Raw genomic sequence first — 18,485 nt, forward strand, 5'->3', positions numbered from 1 at the left:
CACATCCTTCCCCTTAGACTGAAAAGTCTGTCTCTGGGGGTAAGGTGTCTGGGTCCTGGGTAAGACATCTTGTAAGTCTCGGGTCCTGCTGATAGCGTCCTGGAGTGTGGTTGGTCTAGTGGATCGGACTAAACCCTGAAGTGGCTCTGTTAACCCCTCAACATACATATAGACCCTCCGTGCCGTGGATAGGTCTGGCACCATCACAGAGACCCTCAAGAAATCTGCAATGTAGGTCTCTGGGCTCCCTGTCTGTTTGAGCCTTGTCAGCTCAACAAAATGCTGCTCTGGATCCCTTCGATCAAATCACTCCATCAATCTCCTGGTAAACTCGGCATATGTCGTCACTGTGGAGTGCCCTAGTGTAACCATCCCATGAAACCACCAATCCTGGGCCTCACCATCCAAATGCAATGTTGCCACCTTGATGGCCTCTGTCTCTGACATCTGGTTAAGTTGGAAATAAATGTCCAGCTTCTCCACCCAAGACTTTGCCGAACTGTTTGATGAACCATCAAACGTAGGCAAGTGGAATCTACTCGCTGCATGGTGGGTGTCATCATCATGGTAACGCCGGTACCCTCTGTGATGGTCGCGAGGTCTACTATCCCGCTGGAGCTGAACAAAATCTCTGAATGAGAGGGCTTCCTTGAACTCTTGCCCATAGGCCTGGTACTTTGCAAAATAATCGCCCATATGTCTGGGCTCTGCCTCCTGCTGGGCTACGACCCCCGTGTCTGCTCCTAAGAGGTGGGCATGGTAGAGCGTGTAGGGGCATGTGAGGCCACCAGCTGCGCAATATCACGCTGCTCTAGCAAATGGTGGGATGCCCCCGATCCCTCACCAACCTGGAAAACCCGTGGGCTCTCATGTTGTCTAGCCTCTACTGCCATGAATCTCTACCCCATCACCTCAATCTGCCTCGACAGATCCTGCACTGATTTGAGGAGCATATCCGCAAATGTCTTCCCGTCATCGTCTGCCATCAGATCCTCCTGCTCTACGTCCACCACAGGCTCCTTCTGTTCTGCGTCCACCACAGGCTCCTCCTGTTCTACGTCCACCACCAGAACACAGTCTCCCTCTCCGTAAGTGTTCTCCAACCTACACCCAGTGTCTCTGTATCTCCGACCTCTGTAACAGATGTAGGGTTTTTCCCCCGGTGTCATAGATTGCTAGCTCCACAGGCTGAGCCAGATCTATGCTCTGATACCACTGTAATATCCCTTACGAGGAATATTCCTCAAACACAAGCAAAACTCCAACCAGAGATGGACTGGGAGGGCATTTACGAGATATGTCGCTTCTTAAAAGAGGACGAGATCTGGAGGCTACCTGGCCCTTTCTAGACTCTGTGTAAGAGTATACGAGAAACACGCAGGTGGTATAATAGCCGAGAATGCTCAGAGAGATACAAATAACAATGGTGCAACATATAACAATATAACCATAAGTAGATACTCAAGAAATGCAGAGAGAATGCTGAGCCATTTTATTATACTGAGTAATAGAATGAGTATAGGAGGTGATCAGGAAGATGGCACCTCGACTTGCACCAGGCAAGTGAAGAAATACACCCAGACTAGCAAAGGAATGGCCCCTCTCTGAACTGCGTCCAAGATGGTGGAGAACTGCCGCGCTGCTGCTGCTAGAAATCAAATGAGGATTTGGGGCTGCTCCCCTCCTCAGAAAAGGCTAAAACTATGGAATTAGACTCTACTCAAGAAACCCAGAAAAGCCCAGAAAGCTTTTCTGAAATGGCTGACCCCCGAAAATCACCCCCTTGGGGTTCTGCGCAGTCCCTCAATGCTCTGCGCTGCCACTGAATGAAACCCTCCAGAAAGCTGCGTAAAACCCCTGCCAAAACTCTCCAATATGCAAGAGCTGATCCCCTGCTCTACCTCTCAGCAGAAATCCTCCTGCAAACCCTCAATCCCAGACTCCTACCAGAAAGAACTGCATCCTCCTCACAGTGCTGCGCAATCCTCCAAAACGTTGATGAAACTGCTGCTGAAATGCTGATGAAACTACTGCTGGAATGCCAATGGAAATACCTTGCCCGAGCAAGCACTCGAAGTCCCCTAGGGCTAAGGGTGAGATCTCTGAACGGAGACACTCAATGCACTAAACAATGCTGCAGACTAGCTAAACAACCATCGTGCTCTAAGTCGAAATGACTATCACAAATGCTCATAACAGGAATGATCAAAATGAGGGGGCTTCTCTCTCTTTTATAGCCTTTGCCTCTCTCAATCCCAATGCTCACCTCCTCCAACGTAATTCCCCTCTTGCCACGTGTTTCTTCCCTTCTGCGCAGTCCCTCCTAGTGTCTGCATGGGCTCCATCTTTGCGTCCCCCTTTGGCCCCCCTTGGCTCCCCTTTAAGTCACAAAGTTGTGCTCTTAGGAAGTGACTTTTATTCTAAAAGTGAGTTATGTCCTCCTTCCTCACCTTTTTATTTATAAATAACTATAGAAAGCAAAAATTGGGCAAAATCGAATATTCCAATTAGCCATGGCTAATTAGGAATACTACAAAGTTTGAAGATTATTCTTGGAAATAATACTCAATATCCTATAAAGGGCTTTGGATCTCTAAAATTTGATTTGAACTCTGGGGTATTTGTTATTCTTCTTGAAGTGATGTATGTCCTAGAACTAAAGAAGAACCTACTATTTATTTCTTCCTTGGAAGACAAAGGAATGAGAGTAGCCTTCATCAAAGGGAAAGTTCTCACCTGTTCGAAGGAATCCTGAATGAAAGATGCCTTTACGTTGGGATCTAGAGTAGAAGGACTCTATAGAGTCACTTGAAGACCCCTTTTGGCAATGGTCCATGACACAAATCATCAAAGTGAGCTATGGCATCAAAGATTGGCACATCTACATTATGAAGCTCTTTCGAAATTGAAGAAGTTGGTCTTTGGGATCCCTAATGTTCGAGCTAAACATGATGGAGTATGTCCAAAGTGTGCCAGTGGGAAGAAGACAAGGGGACCATTCCCCTCTATAAAAAATAAGACTAATTACATCCTCCAACTCAGTCATTTTGACATATGTGGACGAATGCTCATGCATTCTCTTGGTGGCCATCTCTACTACATAACTTTCATTGATGATTTCTCCAGGAAGACATGGATATATTATTGGAAGTATAAGGATGAGGCCTTCGATATGTACATTTCAAATGAGTTCATAGACTTTTGTAGGAAGGAAGGTATCAAGAAGTAGACTATTGTGTCGTACAATCCCAAACAAAATGGAGTCGCTAAGAGAAAGAATAGGTCTATTATGGAAGTTGCCTGAGCTATGCTCCATGATCAAAAGTTGTCGAAGTTCCTTTGGGGAGAAGCAACAAATACAATTGTGTATGTTCAAAACAAGGTTCGTCATCATGCATTGGACAATAAAACTCTCGAAGAAGTATTCATAGGTGTCAAGCCTGACATTGGGCGTCTCAAGATATTTGGTTGCCCCGTATGGTTCCATGTGTTGAAAGACAAAAGGAACAAGTTGGAAGCCACCAGAAGAAAAGGTACGTTTGTTGGTTATTCTAAAGATTCTAAAGCATTTAGAATATATATTCTTGGTCAAAGGAAGGTTGAGATTAGCAGGGATGTAACATTCGATGAAGATGCTGCCCTTGGAAAACCAAGGGAATTTTCTCCACCTCCTCCTCCTGAGAAGAAAAATGATGATATGGATATTCTCAAAGGTCCTTTTGTGCCAGAATCTAAGAGAGACATTGTTGATGATACCATGGACCCTATGGAGCCCTTGAATCGATCTCCATTTGATCCTCCTACTAGGAAAAAACCATTGTGGCTTTGAGATACATTAGAGGATGTTGAGAGACACATTCTTGCCAGAGGGAATTTTAGAGAGAGCAAGAAGCCATGCCAATATCAGGGATACGTTGTTGCTATGAGTACAATCATTCAAGTTGAGCCACCTATCTTTTAAGAAGTTGTGAAACAACAAGTCTAGAAGGATGCCATGGCTAAGGAGTATGAATCTATTATGAGGACTGATGTATGGGATGTCATTCCGAGACCGAATGGGAAATCAATGGTGACTTTAAAATGGCTATATAAAATCAAGCATGGAGCTAATGGAAGCATCAAGAAATACAAGGCTAGGTTCTTGGCGTGAGGGCTCTCGCAGAAAGAGGGAGAAAATTATGATGACATATTTTCTCCTGTTGCTTGCTGTACAACCATTAGATCTAACATTGCCCTTGCTGCTAGTCAAGGATGGTCTCTTCATCAGATGGACGTGAAGGCTGCATTCCTTCATGGTTTGTTACGGGAAGAAGTTTACGTTGAATAGCCACAGGGATTTGAAGTGAAGGATCAAAAGACACATGTTTGTAGGTTGAAGCTTCAAACCCCTAGAGCATGGTATGCCCGAATTGATAATTATCTAGTGAAAATTGGATTCACAAGAAGCAGCGCTGACCCCAACCTCTACTTCAAAGTGGTCCAAGGTATGCCTTTGATTTTAGTTCCATATGTTGATGATCTATTATTGACAAGTAGTGAGCCCCAGATGATTGAGTGTAAGAGGGAGTTGGTCTATGGGTTCAAAATGAAGGATCTCGGTATGATGCATTATTTCTTGGGACTAGAAGTCTGGCAGAGACCTGGAGAGAGATTTTCCTATGTCAAGGAAATATATTGGAGAGATTTGAAATGATAGAGTGTAAATCCTTGGCCACCCCGATGGAGATGAATTTCAAGAAGTTGTGCGGAGATGCTGCCGGACTTAACGTAGCTAATGCTTATGAGTATATAAAATTGATTGGGGCACTAATGTTCCTTGTGAACACTCGTCTAGACATATGCTTTGCAATGAACATCTTGAGTCAATTTATGAATGAGCCCCTCCATGCACATTGGGTTGTTGCCAAACACATTCTAAGATACTTGCATGGGACTATTAACCTTGGTTTAAGATATTCTGCTAGAAATGTATGACTACATGGATACACTAATGCTGATTGGGCTGGAAACAACGTTGATAAGAAAAGCACATCAGGGTGTTTGTGTTGATTACGGAGTTCGTCCCTGATGCATTACGTCTCGGGGTCCGCTTTATTAGGAATGAGCTCAAGAGGCTGATTACATAGGAATTTAATCAGATTGAATTTGCACATAGGCAAATCTGATCACTGTCACTGGATAGCCCTCTGAACTGGATTTCCAACGCTGCTTACGGTTCTGGATTCTGTATCCGGATGCTCTCGTAATGCTAGAAACAAAACTGCCTATGACCTCCTCCGACTGCACCTGAAACACAAAATGACTTCACCAAAACTTGCACTAACTCCTCACTTCAACTCCCTGGCTTAAATAGCCCTGCAAATACATGGAAACCTCCTTTTGCTTATTCCATGGTGAATGATCTGACTTGGAGGTTGAAACTAGGGTTTGTTTAAGTTTGAAATGACACCTTAGCATACACCTAGGCATTAATTTATTAACTCCCACAACTAAAACCCATTTAAAAACCTTATAATAAAACTGGAACCATTAGCCGCTATGCTAACCGGGCGGAGGCTTGACAACCCATGTGAACACCTATAATAAAACTGTTTTGCTGGCGGTTACCTCGGCGGCTTGCCCTCCGGCGGTTTCGGTCTGCGGAGACGTGTCACATGCCGACAGTTGCTGACCGCGAGGCTTGCTAACCTCCAGGTGCTAACCTTCCAGGTGCTAACCTTCCAAGCGCTAACTGTCATGGCTAACCCCCAGGTGTTAACCTCCAGTGCTAACCCTCTCATGTGATCGTTCACAACTCTGATGCGGTTTAATACGTGGTTTTCTGTGGAGGGTTTTATAACTTAGGTTATATTTAACATAAGCTTTTGCATAAGGTTTGGTCCGAAAGGTGTTAGGTTAGGGTTTAGGTTTTAATGCTTAGGATAGTAATGTAGCATTAATCTTAAAGTTTTTCAAGGCTCTTTTACAAGGCATAGCAATAGGGATATCATGTGTTTAACATAGGAATAGGCTTAGAATTTAAGCATATGTGTATGATATAGCTTAGGGTTTTCAAAAGGTTTGATTAGGGTTTAGTGCTTAGGTAAAAATGCATTGGTTTAGACTTAGGATTATGAGTGTAGGATTCTTAGGGTAAACAATGATGAATAAAGATAGCTTAGGAGTTAGGGTGTAGGTCTAGGGTTAGGTCTTTTAGGTTTCTTTTAACTTTTCAAGACCCATGTTGGCTCTGCAAAGTGACATCGGCGAAACTGAAGCCTTTACTGGACGATCGACCCTTGTACATCCTTGTGGTCTCCGTGCGACATTCGTCAATATTGCATGACGACGACCATCACATCTTTGCAACTGACACTGGTGGTGATGACGACAAGACTATGTCGTCGACCAAGTACTTTAACTTTGAATCCTTTTACACAATCAACCATATCGACCATGAACATTACCGAACCATAAACACATCGGTGAATTTGATGATGACACCAATCCTCTGAACCACGAACCTCTGACTCTGCTGAAGACATCGAATACTGAGCACTGAACAGATTGGCTAGATCCTCTTGGCAATTAGCTCCCCCAAGTGAATTTTGATCCCTCACAAAGATAATAGTTAGGGCTTTGGTGCTAGGGCCTCAAAATATCCTTACTCTTATGCAAGTTTTAGCCAATCTTAAGAATCCATGGGCTCCATCAACCGTAGGGCTAAGAACTGGCCATGTCATGTTGGCGGTTAAGTCATCATTTATCCACAATTATCTCTCTCTTTCTTTTAATTCGACCCTCTTACAACCAAGTGACCCAGTTAGAGCTTAGCGCGAATTAGTTGGGAAGGAGAATTTTTGGTCTTGGAAAGTCTCAACATCAAGGGTTGTAGTGGTTGCCTCAAAATCCTTCCTCTTGGTGGCCACTTTTTCCATTTTCATCCATAATTTTTCTTGCCCTAGTTGTTTGCCCTAGGATAAAACCTTAGTTTGGTTAAACCTCAACATGAGGGCTTATGGAAGGTTTCATGTGTTGAATTTCCACGACCTTGGGTCTAGGTTAGAGTCTTAAAATCACTGATGCTGCCAAACCAAGAATCTCAACCATAAACTACTTTGCACAGTGGAAATATAAAGTAGTAAATCACATATGCACAAATATACACACTTTTTAACAAAATTGTACCATATTGTACAATCCCAATCTTTGTTATATTAAACGAAATCTGAACAATACAACTGTCTATGTTGCACGGGTTCCCGAACCCGGGGTTGGGGTTCTCGAACCCGTCCCGGGTTCTCGTCCCCAAGTACCGGATTCCGGTTCGGGTGCTTCTGAGAAGAACCCATAAGAACCGGGTTCTTCATTACAAAAAATTGGGTTCTTTTGTCTTGACGGGTACGGAGAACCTTGATGATGGGTACTTGGAACCCCAAAATCGGGTTCTTTTGGGTTCTTTGGGGTTCATTTTAGTTTTTATTTTTTATTTTTTAATTAATTTAATGGGCTTCCCCTAATATTCTAGGTAGCTAGTTCTTCATCTTGCGAGAGGAATTGGAGTACTTATGCCTTTATCCATTTATTAAAGAGAAGTATGTTGGGCTCAAAGAAGGTAAAGAACTTAGTGTACGTTCATAGCACACTTCGTATCATATCTTGAAAAGAGACTGGATACAGGGAGGGACCAATACACAAAAGATGCTATGTGTGTGGACGAGGAGATACAACCAGATGGCCTTATTGAGCTACCTCTAGTTGCTATGGATGAGCAAGAGCCTCAAGATGAGAGTGGTTCCTACTTGGAGAGCATGCTAATTGAAGATCTGAGTGATGCTGATGACATGGCTTGAGGAAGCCATTGCTCACTATTAGCTATTTTTGTTTTAGTATGTTAAAATTTCCTCGTTCTTGTTTGGAGATGCCTTAAGACAAATTTTGAATGTAGTATGACAATGGACATATATCATGATTCTTATTAATATGTAAACTTCAATTTGCACTTGATATCAAACTAGAAATTTTGAAATTTCATTGTGAATGTTGAATGTTCAATGATGTGCATATTTAAATATTTAAAGTTTAAATCATAAATATTTTAGTTTTCTTGTTTAAAGTTGAAAAATATACAAATTCATATATATTATAATTTATAAAATATAATATCTATATATTATATATATATAAATTATAATATACCCTTGACGAACCCACGCACCTTGTTTCAAAAAATGATGTACCCATCCCCGCACCCGTACCCGTCCCCGTCCCCGAACCCACGTTTCCGGGCAACATAGACCACTATCTATGGTATACAAGATACAATGAAATATTTGCTGCAGCTTCGATGTCATATATTGTCCTGCTGGTCTTTCGCTTCTGTACTGCTCACTAGTAGTGCCTTAGTCCATCAAGGCCACTACACATCGAGACTCCAGGAGTGTTGCCACCTAACAATGCTGCATGTCACTTCTGCTGCAAGTACACGGGCTCATAAATCTGCTCTTTGGGTAGGCCTAATTGTCGAGCTCCAATCTGCCTTCTAGTAGCCTCTTTCGTCCGTCAAAGATCTACTCTTTAGGTTGCAAACTTCACCCAATCACGCACCAACAATGTCCTTCTTGTCTGCTGCTCTAGGGCTAATTTTAGTAGCCAACACACTGCCCTCCAATTAGATCAATGGCACCCAATCCAATCACTGTCGATTCTTCTCCTAGGAAGACTCTTCACCTCTTTGGAAGATCATCCACATGGCACCAATAGGCTGCTACGATCACGATCCAAATTGGTCAACACCTTTGACCCAACATCCCTCCACAAAACACTGTTGTCATTTGTTTGCACTGCTGTTTCCTACACTCCTGGTTAGGGCACTTACTACAGCCCTAGTTTCACCCCACAATCAACAAACTAGCCCTTTAAGGGTTGCGACGTACCCTCAAAGGTCTCCTCCTCACCCACGTTTCTTGCTTAGGTTACTATTCACACTTGAAAGCCCTCATGCAGCGTCTAGCTGTGTGCTATAGCTTGCGGCCTAGCACAACAACTTGCTGTAGCAACATACCTCTGAAAATGCACCCAAACAATCCTCCAACAACAATGTATTTGACCCTTTGGAACTCGGCCTAATAGTTAGCCTTCTCGGCCCTCTTCACAGCAAACTTGGACCCCTGTTTTCACCACTGTTCTAGCCCAAAGACAATCCATTGTTACCTCAGCTACTCGGCCTTCATCATAGAATTCGGATCCCTCTCTTTCATGCTGTCTTGGCGTTTCCTTTGCTCCTTTCATAGCCTAAAGGGGGGCTCCAACGAATAGATGAAGAGACACATCTATTGGCTAATTGTTACATTAAGTCTACATTACTTGAAAACCAATAATTAATTGTCAACTTCAAAAATTCATTTCTCCACTTCTACAACGAGGAATTCAACGATTCTCGAAGCGTTGGATTCTCCCTTGCCGTCTATTGTCTCATGCCATCACATGTAGAAATGTGCTTTCGGAATTGCCCCAGACATGATTGGGTGCAAAACCCCATCCTTAGGTTCCAAGACCACAAGTGACCCTTGTGGCGCTTTTCCCTCCAAACCTTGAACCCTAGGGCTTGGAGTACCTCGCAAGCTACACAAATCAACACTCCCTCTTAGTGAGGGAGGTACTTCCAAGACTAGGAAGTACTTCGTCATTGTCATCGCTGCTCGCAACACTTGTCGAACTCCTGGCGCTCTCAATCGCAGCAATCCCTCTACGGTGAACTATGCTCTCCTCGGAAGTGTCGTTGTCACTGCTAGAAGCACCCTGCTTCTTCTTCTTATCCTATAACGTCTTCGACTCTTTCCATGATTCCTTCTTGGTAGTTGTAGGAGCACCCTTGCTTCCTATTGACCACACGCTCTTCTTGGGCTGCAGAGTCTCCCTCTGAATTTGTAAGCTCCCTCTCGAACTAGACTCCCTCTGAGTCTCTAGAACCTGGGCCTTCTTAGGAAGGTGTACCTGCTCCTCTGAAGCGTTTACCTGCACCTACACCTGCTCTTGCTTCTCTGGAACCTGCACTTGTCCACCTGCTTCGCTCCATGATGCACATGCTTGCCCGTCAAACTGTAGAGACCATGCTCTCTAACTCCGAGTATAATCCTGTCGGACTTAGAGCCTCTAGGCCTGAGTCTTAGCTTCCCATCCTGGAACAAGACCTTAAACCCATTCCCCTTGATCATCGAGATGGAAATCACGTTATATTTGAGTTCTGGTACAAACAATACATCCTAGACTGACATCACACATCCTGTCTCTATCCTGAATGGCACAACACCCAGTCCTCGGATCTCCAACAGACTCTTGTCGTCCAACACCATGTGCAACTTTGAGTCCCATTCAGCTAGAGTCTCAAAAACTTCCTTTGACCCTGTCATATGCTTTGTCGCACCATTTTCCACGTACCATCCATCCTTATTGACAGTACCCTGCGAGAAATGAGAAATCATAACAAAGTCCTCCTCTTCCAATCTCCTGGTGAGATCATCTATCTCAGCTGAAGTGGCAACACCGGTGGCATGACAGTACCCTGCGTGAAATGAGAAATCATAACAAAGTCCTCCTCTTCCAATCTCCTGGTGAGATCATCTATCTCAGCTAAAGTGGCAACGCCGGTGGACTGCTTTCCTTTCCTCTTCTCGTAATCTCCCTTCTTCTTCATCGGACATCACGACGAATAATGACCCATCTCGCCACAGTTGAAACACTTGATTTTACTCAAGTCCTTCTTTCGCTTACCCTTCATTCGTGCTGCAAGTGCCATGTCATCATCTGAAGCCCTGTTCTTTGGATGAAGATCCTCATCTTGCAACTCTTCCTGAATGAAGTCATCCCACAACCTATCCTAATGTGGTAGCTTCTCCCTCGAAACGATCCCTTTGATGAAGGGCTTGCAATCCTTGGTGAACCCTTTCAAGGCAATCCTTACCATTTCTGCATCTGAGGTAGACACACGAATGGCAGCAAGCTCATCTTTGACCTGAGACAATCTTGTCAAATACAAGGTCATGCTTTCACCCTTTATTATCTTGGTAGACTTCAACTTATCCTCCAATACCAGTACCCGGTTCTCGTTCTTATTCTGGAACAAATACTGAAGAGCTTTCCACATCTCATGTGCATTGTTCTTCTCAGACAAATGAGGTATTAGGGCAACCTTCACACCATCTAGGATGATCAATCTCGCCCTTGCATCCAAATCTTCATATATTTCTAACTCCTTAGGGTCGGTTGGCTTCTTGACCTCTTTCTCGGCAAAATCCCAAAGCATGTTGACCTACAAGACCAACTTGATCCTTTCCTTGCAAGGACTATAGTTGGATAACCCCTCCAACTTGTCCTCATACTAGAGACTTGCCTGCAACTTCTTCAACATTGTAGTGAGCCATTCACGTACAATGTGACCAACTCCCTCTCACGCTGTATGTCGCTGTGCACAACTTTGATTTACTTACTTTCAAAGTAGCTTAGACATGTTCTGATACCATGTTGAATTTCCACGAACTTGGGTCTAAGTTAGAGTCTTAAAATCACTGATGCTACCAAACCAAGAATCTCAACCATAAACTACTTTGCATAGTGGAAATATAAAGCAGTAAATCACATATGCACAAATATACACACTTTTTAACAAATTTGTACAATCCCAATCTTCATTATTGATTCGAATTGGATCCTTAAACTCTCTTAAAGCTACCCGAACTCTGTAAAAACTCATACCGAAGTTTAAAGTCTTGTGGATGTCGAAGCCTATCAGAAATAACCTCTGAACAACGACAATTTGTGGTCAGCACGGAGCAACGAGGACCCTCGGTCAAAGCGCGTAGACCGTTGGCCCATGGTAACTGCGCGCTGGTGCAAAATTGGAAAATGGGAGGCCCAATGTATCGCTGGGCAAAACCCCTCGAAGAGGAAAAGCCCCGAGCGCTCGGTCACAAGGGAAACCGGAAAACCATGGGAAAGCGCTACAACCGACAAGGTGGGTCCCGCGCTCAAAACTGACAGAATATCGGGGGCATTTCGAGCGGTAAGCGGGTTTGGCTGAGGACCAAGCGATTCCATACATCGAGTGACATGTGTCCGACATATGAGAGAGAAAAATCACTTACATTGCGGAGTAATGGTCGAGCAACTCAACCATGCGATATGAGCGAAGACCGTAGGATCTGGGGGCTCCAGATCAACGACGGAGGTTTAACCCGATTGATGACCGGACTCGAGGGAGAAATAAACTACGGCGCATAAGATTTGAAATTCGATTTGATCGATGAGTTGACAGAAGGATCCATTTCGCAGGCATCTGGGAAATAACGGAAATAACGACCGTTCAAAGAGAACTGACACTCAGTTCATGAGGAAACATGTGGCCACCTCTCTGTGAAGCATTACAGTGATGATGACGCAGAGCAGGGGATTCCAACGGACAGAGGCAGGAGATCCAGGGAGCTAGGAAGTGGAAACGAATAGTCGGGGAGCGGATTGGTTTTAAGCCATGAACAGACAAAGAGTAAAGGGGGAGAAAGAGAGAGCAGCCTAGGAAGCAGTAAGTAGACCTGGAAGCAGAGAAACCAGAGCCAAGCTCACTGTAATAGGCAGCCACCAGAGGTTGGAGGTAGAGCCGCAGAGCCAGAGAGCTCTAATAGACTTCTAAGAGCCACGAGGCTGTAGTGAAGTTACAGCACAGCAGGAGATCGAATGATCGAGCTGTGGCTGGTTGTTTGAGGTGTGTCAAAGACAGGAGAAGGAGTTCCAGAGACAAAGGCAGAATTTTGAGGGAGTTAGAGAAGCCAGAAGCTCGAGAAGCTCAGAGCACTGACAGAAGGAGTCCAGTCCAGAGAAGCCTAGACCTGTCTGCAGAACAAGGACAACCAGGGGTAAGATGGCATTCTAAACCCATTGGTTCAACTGTAAACCAATGGAGTTAAGTGTAGAACTTGTAAAAGAATTGAAGCCATAATCCCAGAGAGCCTAATCGAGTTGATTAGAGCTCAAGGAGACATAGCCCAAGATATCAGGGTGAACTCCATATTATATTGTTGTCTTATGTGTTTGTTTTTAATGCTGCTTTAACTACTGTTATATGCGTTTATATATTAGTTTAAGTACCTTACCATTTCAACACAAACAACAGATTTTAAAGTAAATAATCAACTGAAAACAAATACAAGCATACACCCATATTTTCAAGCATTTCTTATTTCCGCATTGGTTGATCAAATAGACTTGGGAAAATTTAAAGCTTTGGAAGTGGGAGAGGTTCTTGTAAGTTAGACAAGAAGCCTAAGAGCCCCATTTTCAGATCAAGTGGTATCAGAGCTTAAAATTGATTAACCCCACCTTCAAAGAAGGTTGTATCAGAATGCTTGATTGACAAGGCAAAGATTGCTTGTCTGAAAGGTGTTTGGACAGTCAAGGATTGATTGCCTCATCGATTGTATGCTTGGTTGCAGACTGACTATTGTTTGAGTTTGCAGAGGTGAAGGGAAAGCTATTGATAGCTCAGTCCAGGAAGGACAAGAAGGAAGAAGGGCTGAAGGCATTCTTCTATCCCAAAGGACCTCAGGGCAATCCTTGAAGCACAAAAGGTTGTTGCAAGAGGTTACTGGATAAGCTCTTTAATAATCTTGTTTGAAGTTCTTTTGTGCATTTTGAAAATGACAACTTCTACAAGTGAGTTCTCAAATTCTTCTTGCTCCCCAAGTTCCTTTGATGGAGACATGAAGCAAGACTTGTCCACCATGATGGATATGGTGAGAGAAATGTATGAGGATGGAAGGAAGAGCAACATACTTAGAGAGCAGTTGAATTCCGTGGAGGAAGAGAAGCAGATGCTTTCTGGAAAATTGCAGGAAATGGAGAGGCAACTTCATATTGCAAGTATGAACCTGAAAAGGATGCATGAGTTGGAGTCACAACTCTTTGTTGCAAAAGAAGCCTTGGCCAAGTATCAGCTTGAAGAAGAGGTAAACCATTCCTGTTTATCTTCAAATTCTTCTAAGAATGCTTATATTGGTTCTTTTAAAAAACATACTAGAGGCATAGGTTCCAAGCTAATGTCCAAGATGGGCTATGAAGGAAAAGGATTGGGCAAACATGCACAAGGTATTGTTGAACCAATAATAGTTGAGGAAAGGCCTAAGTATTTGGGTCTTGGCTATGGACAATTTTATGGAGAGAGTTCCAAAGCTGCCATGAAGTCCATTGAAACAGTTCCCAAAAGGAGTTTCATTGCAGGTCCTCTACCTCAGAAGTGTGAGGATTGTATTAAGGAGGAATGCAATAGCTCGAAACATCATTTGCATGATGCAGGTGTTCAGAAGCACATACTTGAACCAGAGGGTTGTGGAAACTCTGACAGCCTTGAAGAAAGTGATAGTGTTCCAAAGGGAGCTACTTCTTCATTTGTCTCACCTCCTCATGAAGGAAATAAAGGTGAAAGAGGTAGGTATAAATCTGGTTCTAAACACATTCCTTTTGATTTTGTAAAGCATGGAAAAAGAATTGCATGTTCCTTTTGTGGTTTGGATAACCATTATGTTTCTAGATGTTGGAAGAGGATGGCCACATACAGGAAAATTTTGAAGGAAAAGAAGCAAGCAGCCAAAGGTCCACAGGACAAGGCAAATCATGTTGTCAAAAGGATGCACATGTGTTGCACTTACTGCCATAAGCAAGGGCATCTTATTGAAAGGTGTTGGACTTTGAATCCAACACTGCTTCCACCAAAGCTAAAGGAGAAGGTGGAAAAAGAAAATGGCAGGGATGGAAATAAAGATTCCATGATTGATGTGGTTCAGGATGATTCACATATTGATGCTGATGTGCAAACAAAGGAGGGACCTTTGAAATGGATTGGTAAGAAATGGTTAGAATTCTTATCCAATTAAGGCTGCATGTCTAGTGATGCATCTGTTTGCATTTCTTTGTGGAATAAATGCAAGTTGCAGGATCTTACCAAAATGGTAAATAGAAAGAAGTTGAGTAGGAAACTCACTTTATTGCTGCAATAGTATGTTCATTTCAGCTTCGAAAGTACAGTGTACTTAAGCGAAAGTTGAAAGATGAGATGCATGTGATGCTGGCTTGGGAGAAGTTAACCTGGTTTCTAAAATGGAGATAAGGATGAAGTGTTTCATCTTTTGGAAAACTGTCCTAAAGGTCTTTTTCCTACATGCTTGACTTGAAGGGTCATTTGTTGTAAAGGCATGTTTTATTGGCTTGTTATCTAGTTAATCATTTGTATGCATATATAAGACATGGAAGGGTTCACAAGATGTGAAATCTGTTTCTTTGTTGAAGCAGGAGTTAGCCCATGCATTTGTTGTTTGTATGCCTGCTGTTGTTAACAGTTGTTGTTGGCAGCTTTTCAAACAGGTACAAATGAAAGTTTTGTGGAGCAGATGTACTTCACATTTGTTTGAGCCACCTTGGATCCAGGATCAAGGCAAAATAAGTTCAAACTACCTTCTCTAAACTTCACAACAGAAGTTCTGCATGAAGTCAAGGAGGAAAATAGTTCTTCCTGAGACGACCAACCCATCCAAGAAGGGAAGTGGTTAGAGATTTTGGTTCAGAGGCACTATGCAAAGGCAAGTGTAGGGAGGCTAAAAGAAGAGGGTGTTGTTACTCTCATTTACTGCTCAGATCAGTATATCAGTCTTTTGGTGGACCAAAAGTTCTTTTAGTGGGAAGGCGTGATCCGAATTGGATCCTTAAACTCTCTTAAAGCTACCCGAACTCTGTAAAAACTCATACCAAAGTTTAAAGTCTTGTGGATGTCGAAGCCTATCAGAAATAACCTCTGAACAACGACAATTTGTGGTTAGCATGGAGCAACGAGGACCCTCGGTCAAAGCGCGTAGACCGTTGGCCCATGGTAACCGCGTGCTGGCGCAAAATTGGCAAATGGGAGGCCCAATCCCGAAACAGAGGTAGTTTCTGATACGCGATTAGCAAAACCCCTCGAAGAGGAAAAGCCCCGAGCGCTCGGTCACAAGGGAAACCGGAAAACCGTGGGAAAGCGCTACAACCGACAAGGCGGGTCCCACGCTCAAAACCGACAGAATATCAGGGGCATTTCGAGCGGTAAGTGGGTTTGGCCGAGGACCAAGTGATTCCATACACCGAGTGACGCGTGTCCGACGGATGAGAGAGAAAAACCGCTTACATCGCGGAGTAACGGTTGAGCAACTCAACTGTGCGATATGAGCAAAGACCGTAGGATCTGGGGGCTCCAGATCAACGATGGAGGTTTAACCCGATGGATGACCGGACCCGAGGGAGAAATAAACTGTGGCGCATAAGATTTGAAGTCCGATTTGACCGATGAGTCGACAGAAGGATCCATTTTGTAGGCATCTGGGAAATAACGGAAATAACGACCGTTCAAAGAGAACTGACACTCAGTTCGTGAGGAAACAGGTGGCCACCTCTCTGTGAAGCGTTACAGTGATGATGATGCAGAGCAGGGGATTCCAACGGACAGAGGCAGGAGATCCAGGGAGCTGGGAAGTGGAAACGAATAGTCGGGGAGTGGATTGGTTTTAAGCCACGAACAGACAGAGAGTAAAGGGGGAGAAAGAGAGAGCAGCCTAGGAAGCAGTAAGTAGACCTGGAAGCAGAGAAACCAGAGTCGAGCTCACTGTAATAGGCAGAGCCACCAGAGGTTGGAGGTAGAGCTGCAGAGCCAGAGAGCTCTAATAGACTTCTAAGAGCCATGAGGCTGCAGTGAAGTTACAACACAGCAGGAGATCGAATGATCGAGCTGTGGCTGGTTGTCTGAGGTGTGTCAAAGACAGGAGAAGGAGTTCTAGAGACAAAGGCAGAATTCTGAGGGAGTCGGAGAAGCTAGAAGCTCGAGAAGCTCAAAGCACTGACAGAAGGAGTCCAGTCCAGAGAAGCCTAGACTTGTCTGTAGAACAAGGACAGCCAGGGGTAAGATGGCATTCTAAGCCCATTGGTTCAGCTGTAAACCAATGGAGTTAAGTGTAGCACTTGTAAAAGAATTGAAGCCATAATCCCAGAGAGCCTAATCGAGTTGATTAGAGCTCAAGGAGACGTAGCCCAAGATATCAGGGTGAACTCCATATTATATTGTTGTCTTATGTGTTTGTTTTTACTACTGCTTTAACTACTGTTATATGCATTTATATATCAGTTTAAGTACCTTCCCATATCAACACAAACAACATATTTTAAAGTAAATAATCAGCTGAAAACAAATACAAGCATACACCCATATTTTCAAGCATTTCTTATTTCCGCATTGGTTGATCAAATAGACTTGGGAAAATTTAAAGCTTTGGAAGTGGGAGAGGTTCTTGTAAGTTAGACAAGAAGCCTAAGAACCCCATTTTCAGATCAATTATATTAAACCAAATCTGACTAATACAACAGTCTATGATATACAAGATACAATGACAAACTTCGTTGCAGCTTCGATGCCATACCTTGTCCTGCTAGTCTTTCAGTTCCATACTACTCACTAGTAGTGCCTTAGCCCATCAAGGCCACTACACATTGAGACTCCAAGAGGGCTACCACCTAACAATATTGCATGTCACTTCTGCTAGAAGTACACGGGCTCATAAATCTGCTCTCTGGGTAGGCCTAATTCTGGAGCTCCAATCTGCCTTCTAGTATCCTCTTTCGTCCATCAAAGAGTTACTCTTTAGGCTGCAAACTTCACCCAATCACGCACCAAAAACGTCCTTCTTGTCTGCTGCTCTAGGGCTACTTTTGGTAGCCAACACACTACCCTCCAATAAGATCAATGGCACCCAATCCAATCACTGTCGATTCTGCTCCTAAGAAGACTCTTCACTTCCTCAGAAGATCATCCACATGGCACCAACAGACTGCTACGATCACGATCTAAATTGGTCAACACCTTTGACACAACATCCCTCCACAAAATATTGTTGTCATTTGTTTGCACTGCTGTTTGCTGCACTCCTGGTTAGGGAACTTACTTCAGCCCTAGTTTCACCCCATAGTCAACAAACTAGGCCTATAAGGGCTGCGACATACCCTCAAAGGTCTCCTCCTCACCCATGCTGCTTGCTTAGGGTACTGTCCACCCTTGACCACCCTCATGCAACCTCTAGCTGTGTGCTATGGCCTGCGGCCTAGCACAACAACTTACTGTAGCCACAGACCTTCGAAAATGTGCCCAAACAATCCTCCAACATCAGCGTATTTGACCCTTAGGAACTTGGCCTAACAGTCAACCTTCTCAACCCTCTTCACAACAAACTCGCACCCCTGTTTTCAACACTGTTCTAGCCCAAAGACAATCCGCTGGTACCTCAGCTACACGGCCTTCATCACAGAATTCAGACCGGTCTGTTTCACACTGTCTTGGCCTATCCTTTGCTATGGTTAGGGTAATTTTAGAGCTCCTTTCTCTAGAAGAGATGTTGCACAAATGAATGCCTCAAACAACATACCATCACACTCGTTTTATAGCCTAA

The 18,485-nt window shown here is 43.7% G+C and overlaps 1 protein-coding gene across 2 annotated transcripts in view; it reads left to right on the plus strand.

The window, feature by feature from the left end:
- LOC149156867 (putative pre-mRNA-splicing factor ATP-dependent RNA helicase DEAH4) overlaps nucleotides 1-18,485 on the plus strand; it is a 418,919-nt gene that overhangs the window by 245,262 nt on the left and 155,172 nt on the right. The window lies entirely within an intron of this gene.

The sequence above is a fragment of the Pinus tabuliformis genome, chromosome 9, assembly GCF_031772625.1.
Source record: "Pinus tabuliformis cultivar Carrire ecotype Pingquan chromosome 9, CPIR1, whole genome shotgun sequence".
In the NCBI taxonomy this organism is placed as follows: domain Eukaryota; kingdom Viridiplantae; phylum Streptophyta; class Pinopsida; order Pinales; family Pinaceae; genus Pinus; species Pinus tabuliformis.